An 8,505-nucleotide genomic window follows, 5' to 3' on the forward strand; every position below is an offset into this window, starting at 1 on the left:
TATGATGATCCGGATCGTATTGCTCTGGCTGAGTCTAGACTACGTCTTTTATGCCAGGGTAAACAGTCCGCAGAGATATACTGTTCAGAATTTCGGAGATGGGCAGCTGATACTGGTTGGAATGATGCTGCACTCCGAAGTCAATTTTTCCATGGTCTTTCAGAGGGATTGAAAGATGCATTTGCCTTTCATGAGAGACCTACCTCCTTGGACTCTGCCATGTCTCGGGCTGTTCGTATTGACAGGCGTCTTAGAGAGAGAGAGAGGAGAGATCACTCCTTCCTGTCATACTCAGTCCAAGGACAGTGTGGCGGTCTCATTCAGTGCACAGGGGTCTCAGTCGCTCTCAATCCCTTCTGAGCAGGGGCCCATGCAGCTGGGTTTGCTTGCCTCTGACAGGATTCAGCTCTCATAGGAAGATTTGTTTCTGTTGTGGAGGTATAAATCATTTGGCAAATGTTTGTCCCTCTAGGAGATTCAGGCAGTTTTTTGAGAGTAATAAAGAAACAAAAAGAAAAAAATCCTCTAAAAACGTTCCATATGTTACTATTGGCAAGGTTGATGCGGAAATTGAAGGTTTTCCGTTTGCTTGTAGTTCCCGTTTTGTCCTACCTGCCAGGGTGGCGCTAGAGAGCAAGAACATTTTTTGTGAGATTTTTGTAGATAGTGGAGCAGCTGTCAATCTCATTGATAATCAATTTGCTATAACTCATGGTTTCCAGGTATGCACTTTGGGAAAGGTTATACCTGTTTTTGCTATTGATTCCGTTCCTGTCACAACCAGACAGCTGAGAAGCTCTGACAGAAGCCTTTCAGAACCTCCTCCTTGAGTTTTCTTTGTTGTGATGTTCAGTTCCTCATCTCGTTAGCCTCTCTCAGCTGTCATGTAGTTGGACTGATTGCATCCCTTTAAATTCCGCCCCATAATGCATTACTGGGCGGCCTATACTTCTTCCTGGAGTGTGTGTGCATGCTGATCCTGTTTCCCAGTCTGCTACAAAGTTAAGTGCTGTAAATTTATCTGTTATTTTCTGTTTGCTGGATCCCAGGTGCCCCTGACTCCCTCCGTGTCTGGTGTAGGGAGCCGGTGGTCGTGTCCCCTCACTATTGTAGGGTGTTCAGGGGTTATATAGTCGAGGTACGTGGATATGCAACCATCCACCTTTGGGATCTTTGCATAGGCTGAGCAGCCAGGGAAAGTGCTAGGTCTTGTGCAGGGGTCTCCCTTTTGGTTCCTTAGCTTTGGATCCAGTGAGTCATATATGCATGTTGCTTTGTCTTGTTTCCTGTACACCGTCCGTGACATTATAAGCCGCCAAAACCGTCTCAAGCATGGATCCGGTTTCATTTTTGGCTGAACGCCTTCAGGGTCTTTCATTGGAGGTAGCTGATCTCCGCAGGACTTTTTCTCAGCTTCAAGTGACCGGTTCAGCTGGCGTTCATGGAGTTTGTTCTGAGCCTAAGATCTCGCTCCCGGATACGTTTTCCGGGGGTAGTGAGAATTTTGTGTGTTTTAGAGAGGCTTGCAAACTCAATTTTCGTCTTCTTCCTCATTCCTCTGGTGATGAGGAACGGAGGGTGGGGATCATTATATCGCTGCTCAGGGGTAACGCTCAGTCCTGGGCCTTTTCGCTGCCGGAGGGGGCACGGCCCCTCCATTCAGTGGATGAATTCTTTTTAGCCCTGGGTCAGATATATGATGATCCGGATCGTATTGCTCTGGCTGAGTCTAGACTACGTCTATTATGCCAGGGTAAACAATCCGCAGAGATATACTGCTCAGAATTTCGGAGATGGGCAGCTGATACTGGTTGGAATGATGCTGCACTCCGAAGTCAATTTTGCCATGGTCTTTCAGAGGGATTGAAAGATGCATTTGCCTTTCATGAAAGGCCTATTTCCTTGGACTCTGCTATGTCTCAGGCCGTTCGTATTGACAGGCGTCTTAGAGAGAGAGAAGAGATCTCTCCTTCCTGTCATACTCAGTCCCAGGATAGTGCAGCGGTCCCATTCTGTGCGCAGGGGTCTCAGTCGCTGTCAGCCCCTTTTGAGCAGGAGCCCATGCAGCTGGGGTTGATTGCTTCTGACAATAGAAGATTCAGCCCGCATGGGAGAGTTTGTTTTTGTTGTGGAGGTATAAATCATTTGGCAAATGTTTGTCCCTCTAGGAGATTCCGGCAGTTCTCTGGGAGTAATAAAGAAACAAAGAGGAAAAAATCTTTTAAAAATGTTCCGTCTGTTACTATTGGCAGGGTTGAGGCGGAAATTGAAGGTTTTCTGTTTGCTTGTAGTTCCCGTTTTGTCCTGCCTGCTAGGGTGGCGCTAGAGAGCAAGAGCATTTTTTGTGAGATTTTTGTGGATAGTGGAGCAGCGGTCAATCTCATTGATAATCAATTTGCAATAACTCATGGTTTCCAGGTGCGCACTTTGGGAAAGGATATTCCTGTTTTTGCTATTGATTCCGCTCCACTTTCTCAGAAATCATTAAAGGGCATAGTTCACAATATCTGTGTGATGCTCATGTTGAGGATGTGTCATGTTTCGTCCTTAGCGGTTTGCCTACTCCTCTAGTGTTGGGGCTACCCTGGCTCACTAAACATAATCCCACCATTGATTGGCAAGCGAGGCAAATAAATGGTTGGAGTGACTTTTGCAGAGAGAATTACCTCACAACATCTGTTTCTGATGTTGCTACTAAGACTGTACCATCTTTTCTCTCTGACTTTTCGGATGTCTTCTCTGAGAGTGGAGTTCAGGATTTGCCCCCGCACAGGGAGTACGATTGCCCTATTAATCTCATCCCAGGCGCCAAGCTGCCTAAATCTCGTTTATACAATCTTTCCCAACCTGAGAGGATCGCTATGCGTGCTTATATCTCTGAGAGTCTGAGAAAAGGACACGTACGACCCTCGAAGTCCCCTGTTGCCGCTGTTTTTTTCTTTGTTAAGAAAAAAGATGGTTCTTTAAGACCTTGTCTGGATTTCAGGGAGCTGAACAGTATCACTATTCGTGACCGTTATCCGCTTCCTCTGATCCCGGACCTGTTTAACCAGGTTGTTGGGGCTAAAGTCTTTTCCAAATTAGATCTAAGAGGGGCATGCAACCTGGTCAGGGTCAGAGAAGGAGACGAATGGAAGACGGCCTTCAATAACCCTGAGGGCCATTTTCAAAATTTTGTTATGCCTTTTGGTTTGATGAATGCCCCAGCCGTTTTTCAGCATTTCGTGAACAGCATTTTTTATCATTTGATGGGAAAATTTGTATTAGTGTATTTGGATGACATTTTTATTTTTTCTCCTGATTTCAAAACTCATAAGGAACATTTACGTCAGGTCTTGCTCATTCTGCGGGAGAATAAATTATATGCGAAACTGGAAAAATGTGTGTTTGCGGTTCCAGAAATTCAATTTCTGGGGTTTCTTCTCTCTGCTTCTGGTTTTCGCATGGACCCCGAGAAGGTCCGCGCTGTGCTTGAGTGGGAGCTTCCTGAGAATTAGAAGGCGCTGATGCGTTTTTTGGGCTTTGCCAATTATTACAGGAAGTTTATTTAGAATTATTCCTCTATTGTTAAACCACTCACTGATATGACCAGAAAGGGGGTAGATTTTTCTTCTTGGTCGGTAGAGGCGCGTAAGGCTTTTTCTAATATCAAGGAGAGTTTTGCTTCCGCTCCCATCTTGGTGCAACCTGATATTTCTTTACCCTTCATAGTTGAGGTTGATGCTTCTGAGGTGGGTGTGGGTGCGGTCTTGTCTCAGGGTTCCTCTCCTGCCAAATGGCGACCGTGTTCCTTTTTCTCAAAAAAACTCTCCTCCGCAGAGAGAAATTACGATGTGGGAGATAGGGAATTGTTGGCCATCAAGTTGGCTTTTGAGGAATGGCACCATTGGCTGGAGGGAGCCAGACACCCTATTACCGTGTTCACTGACCATAAAAATCTGGCATACTTGGAGTCAGCCAAGTGTCTGAACCCGAGACAGGCCAGATGGTCTTTGTTCTTTTCAAGATTTAATTTTGTTGTCACGTTCCGCCCTGGGGTTAAGAATGTGAAGGCAGATGCCCTGTCACGTTGTTTTCCGGGAGGCGGGAATTTTGAAGACCCGCGTCCCATTTTGGCCGAAGGTGTGGGGGTCTCTGCTCTTTTTTCTGAATTGGAGGCAGAGGTGCAGGCAGCCCAGTCAGAGGCTCCTGATCTTTGTTCTCCTGGGAGCTTGTTTGTGCCTCTCGCTTTAAGACACAAGATTTTTAAGGAACACCACGATACGGTCCTTGCTGGGCACCCGGGGGCAAGAGCCACACTGGATCTCATCGCTCGGAGATTCTGGTGGCCGGCGCTTCGTAAGTTGGTTGAGGGTTTTGTGGCAGCCTGCGAGACTTGCGCTCGTGCCAAAGTCCCTCATTCACGGCCGTCAGGTCCTGTCCTTCCCTTACCCATTCCTTCCCGTCCTTGGACACATCTGTCCATGGACTTCATAACAGTCCTGCCTCGTTCCTCGGGGAAGACTGTGATTCTGGTGGTGGTGGATCGTTTTAGCAAAATGGTGCATTTCATCCCTTTTCCTGGTTTGCCCAATGCTAAGACGCTGGCGCAGGCATTTATTGATCACATTGTCAAATTGCACGGTATTCCTTCAGACATAGTCTCTGATAGGGGCACGCAGTTTGTTTCCAGATTCTGGAAGGCTTTCTGTTCTCGCTTGGGGGTTCGGTTGTCATTCTCTTCTGCTTTCCACCCGCAGTCGAATGGCCAGACGGAGCACGTCAATCAGAATCTGGAGACATATCTGCGCTGTTTTGTGGCGGAGAATCAGGAGGATTGGTGTTCTTTTTTGTCCCTTGCTGAGTTTGCTTTAAATAACCGTCGTCAGGAGTCCTCTGATAAGTCACCATTTTTTGGTGCATATGGGTTTCATCCGCAGTTTGGGACTTTCTCGGGAGAGGGGTCTTCTGGTTTACCTGATGAGGACAGATTTTCCTCGTCTTTGTCATCTATTTGGCAAAAGATTCAGGATAATCTAAAGAGCATGAGTGAGAGATATAAGCGTGTGGCAGATAAGAGACGTGTGCTTGGTCCGGACCTGAATGTTGGTGATCTGGTGTGGTTGTCTACCAAGAATATCAAATTGAAGGTTCCCTCCTGGAAGTTGGGTCCTAGGTTTATTGGGCCTTACAAAATCCTGTCTGTCATCAATCCTGTTGCCTACCGTCTTGATCTTCCTCAGACTTGGAAGATCCATAATGTTTTTCATAAGTCCTTATTGAAACCTTATGTTCAACCCATTGTACCCTCGCCTTTGCCTCCTCCTCCGATTATGGTTGATGGGAATCTTGAATTTCAGGTCTCTAGGATTGTGGATTCTCGTCTTGTCCGCGGTTCTCTCCAGTACCTTGTTCATTGGGAGGGTTATGGTCCTGAGGAGAGGATGTGGGTCCCAGTGACGGACATTAAGGCCTCTCGTCTCATCAGGGCTTTCCATAGGTCCCATCCTGAGAAGGTGGGCTCTGAGTGTCCGGTGTCCACTCGTATAGGGAGGGGTACTGTCACAACCAGACAGCTGAGAAGCTCTGACAGAAGCCTTTCAGAACCTCCTCCTTGAGTTTTCTTTGTTGTGATGTTCAGTTCCTCATCTCATTAGCCTCTCTCAGCTGTCATGTAGTTGGACTGATTGCATCCCTTTAAATTCCGCCCCATAATGCATTACTGGGCGGCCTATACTTCTTCCTGGAGTGTGTGTGCATGCTGATCCTGTTTCCCAGTCTGCTACAAAGTTAAGTGCTGTAAATTTATCTGTTATTTTCTGTTTGCTGGATCCCAGGTGCCCCTGACTCCCTCCGTGTCTGGTGTAGGGAGCCGGTGGTCGTGTCCCCTCACTATTGTAGGGTGTTCAGGGGTTATATAGTCGAGGTACGTGGATATGCAACCATCCACCTTTGGGATCTTTGCATAGGCTGAGCAGCCGGGAAAGTGCTAGGTCTTGTGCAGGAGTCTCCCTTTTGGTTCCTTAGCTTTGGATCCAGTGAGTCATATAAGCATGTTGCTTTGTCTTGTTTCCTGTACACCGTCCGTGACAGTTCCACTTTCTCAGAAATCGTTAAAGGGCATAGTTCCCAATAACCGTTTGATTGTGAGTGATATTCATGTTGAGGATGTGTCATGTTTCGTCCTAAGCGGGTTGCCTACTCCTCTAGTGTTGGGGCTACCCTGGCTCACTAAACATAACTCCACCATTGATTGGCAAGCGAGGCAAATAAATGGTTGGAGTGACTTTTGTGGAGAGAATTGCCTCACGACATCTGTTTCTGAGGTTTCTACTAAGACTGTACCATCTTTTCTCTCAGAATTTTCTGATGTGTTTTCTGAGAGTGGTGTTACGATTGCCCTATTAATCTCACCCCAGGCGCCAAGCTGCCTAAATCTCATTTATACAATCTCTCCCAACCTGAAAGGGTCGCTATGCGTGCTTATATCTCTGAGAGTCTGAGAAAGGGACACATACGACCCTCGAAGTCACCTGTTGCCGCTGTTTTTTTTCTTTGTTAAGAAAAAAGATGGTTCTTTAAGACCATGTCTGGATTTCAGGGAGCTGAACAGTATCACAATTCATGACCCGTATCTGCTTCCTCTGATCCCGGACCTGTTTAACCAGATTGTTGGGGCTAAAAAAATTTCCAAGTTGGATCTAAGAGGGGCATACAACCTGGTCAGTGTCAGAGAAGGAGACGAATGGAAGACGGCCTTCAATACCCCTGAGGGCCATTTTGAGAATTTGGTTATGCCTTTTGGTTTGATGAATGCTCCAGCCGTCTTTCAGCATTTTGTGAACAGCATTTTTTTTATCATTTAATGAGGAAATTTGTATTAGTGTATCTAGATGACATTTGGATTTTTTTCTCCTGATTTCAAAACTCATAAGGAACACTTACATCAGGTCTTGCTCATCCTGCGGGAGAATAAATTGTACGCTAAACTGGAAAAATGTGTGTTTGCGGTTCCATAAATTCAATTTCTGGGGTTTCTTCTCTCCGCTTCTGGTTTTCGCATGGACCCCGAGAAGGTTCGCGCTATGCTTGAGTGGGAGCTTCCTGAGAATCAGAAGGCGCTGATGCGTTTTTGGGGTTTTGCCAATTATTACAGGAAGTTTATTTAGAATCAGTCCTGTTGTTAAACCTCTCACTGATATGACTAGAAAGGGGGTAGATTTTTCCTCCTGGTCGGTAAAGGCGCGTAAGGCCTTTTCTAATATCAAGGAGAGTTTTGCTCCAACCCATTGTACCCTCGTCTTTGCCTCCTCCTCCGATTGTGGTTGATGGTAATCTTGAATTTCAGGTCTCTAGGATTGTGGATTCTCGTGTTGTCCGCGGTTCTCTCCAGTACTTCGTTCATTGGGAGGGTTATGGTCCTGAGGAGAGGATGTGGGTCCCAGTGACGGACATTAACCACTTCAGCCCCGCTAGCTGAAACCCCCTTCATGACCAGAGCACTTTTTACACTTCGGCAGTACACTACTTTCACCGTTTATCGCTCGGTCATGCAACTTACCACACAAATGAATTTTACCTCCTTTTCTTCTCACTAATAGAGCTTTCATTTGGTGGTATTTTATTGCTGCTGACATTTTTACTTTTTTTGTTATTAATCGAAATGTAATGATTTTTTAGCAAAAAAATGACATTTTTCACTTTCAGCTGTAAAATGTTGCAAAAAAAACCGACATCCATATATAAATTTTTCGCTAAATTTATAGTTCTACATGTCTTTGATTAAAAAAAAATGTTTGGGCAAAAAAAAAAAATGGTTTGGGTAAAAGTTATAGCGTTTACAAACTATGGTACAAAAATGTGAATTTCCGCTTTTTGAAGCAGCTCTGACTTTCTGAGCACCTGTCATGATTCCTGAGGTTCTACAATGCCCAGACAGTAGAAAAACCCCACAAATGACCCCATTTCGGAAAGTAGACACCGTAAGGTATTCGCTGATGGGCATAGTGAGTTCATAGAACTTTTTATTTTTTGTCACAAGTTAGCGGAAAATGATGATGATTTTTTATTTTTATTTTTTTCTTACAAAGTCTCATATTCCACTAACTTGCGACAAAAAATAAAAAATTCTAGGAACTCGCCATGCCCCTCACGGAATACCTTGGGGTGTCTTCTTTCCAAAATGGGGTCACTTGTGGGGTAGTTATACTGCCCTGGCAATTTAGGGGCCCAAATGTGTGAGAAGAACTTTGCAATCGAAATGTGTAAAAAATGACTGGTGAAATCTGAAAGGTGCACTTTGGAATATGTGCCCCTTTGCCCACCTTGGCTGCAAAAAAGTGTCACACATCTGGTATCGCCGTACTCAGGAGAAGTTGGGGAATGTGTTTTGGGGTGTCATTTTACATATACCCATGCTGGGTAAGAAAAATATCTTGGTCAAATGCCAACTTTGTATAAAAAAATTGGAAAAGTTGTCTTTTGCCAAGATATTTCTCTCACCCAGCATGGGTATATGTAAAATGA

This window comes from Bufo gargarizans, chromosome 2 (assembly GCF_014858855.1).
Source record: "Bufo gargarizans isolate SCDJY-AF-19 chromosome 2, ASM1485885v1, whole genome shotgun sequence".
NCBI lineage: Eukaryota > Metazoa > Chordata > Amphibia > Anura > Bufonidae > Bufo > Bufo gargarizans.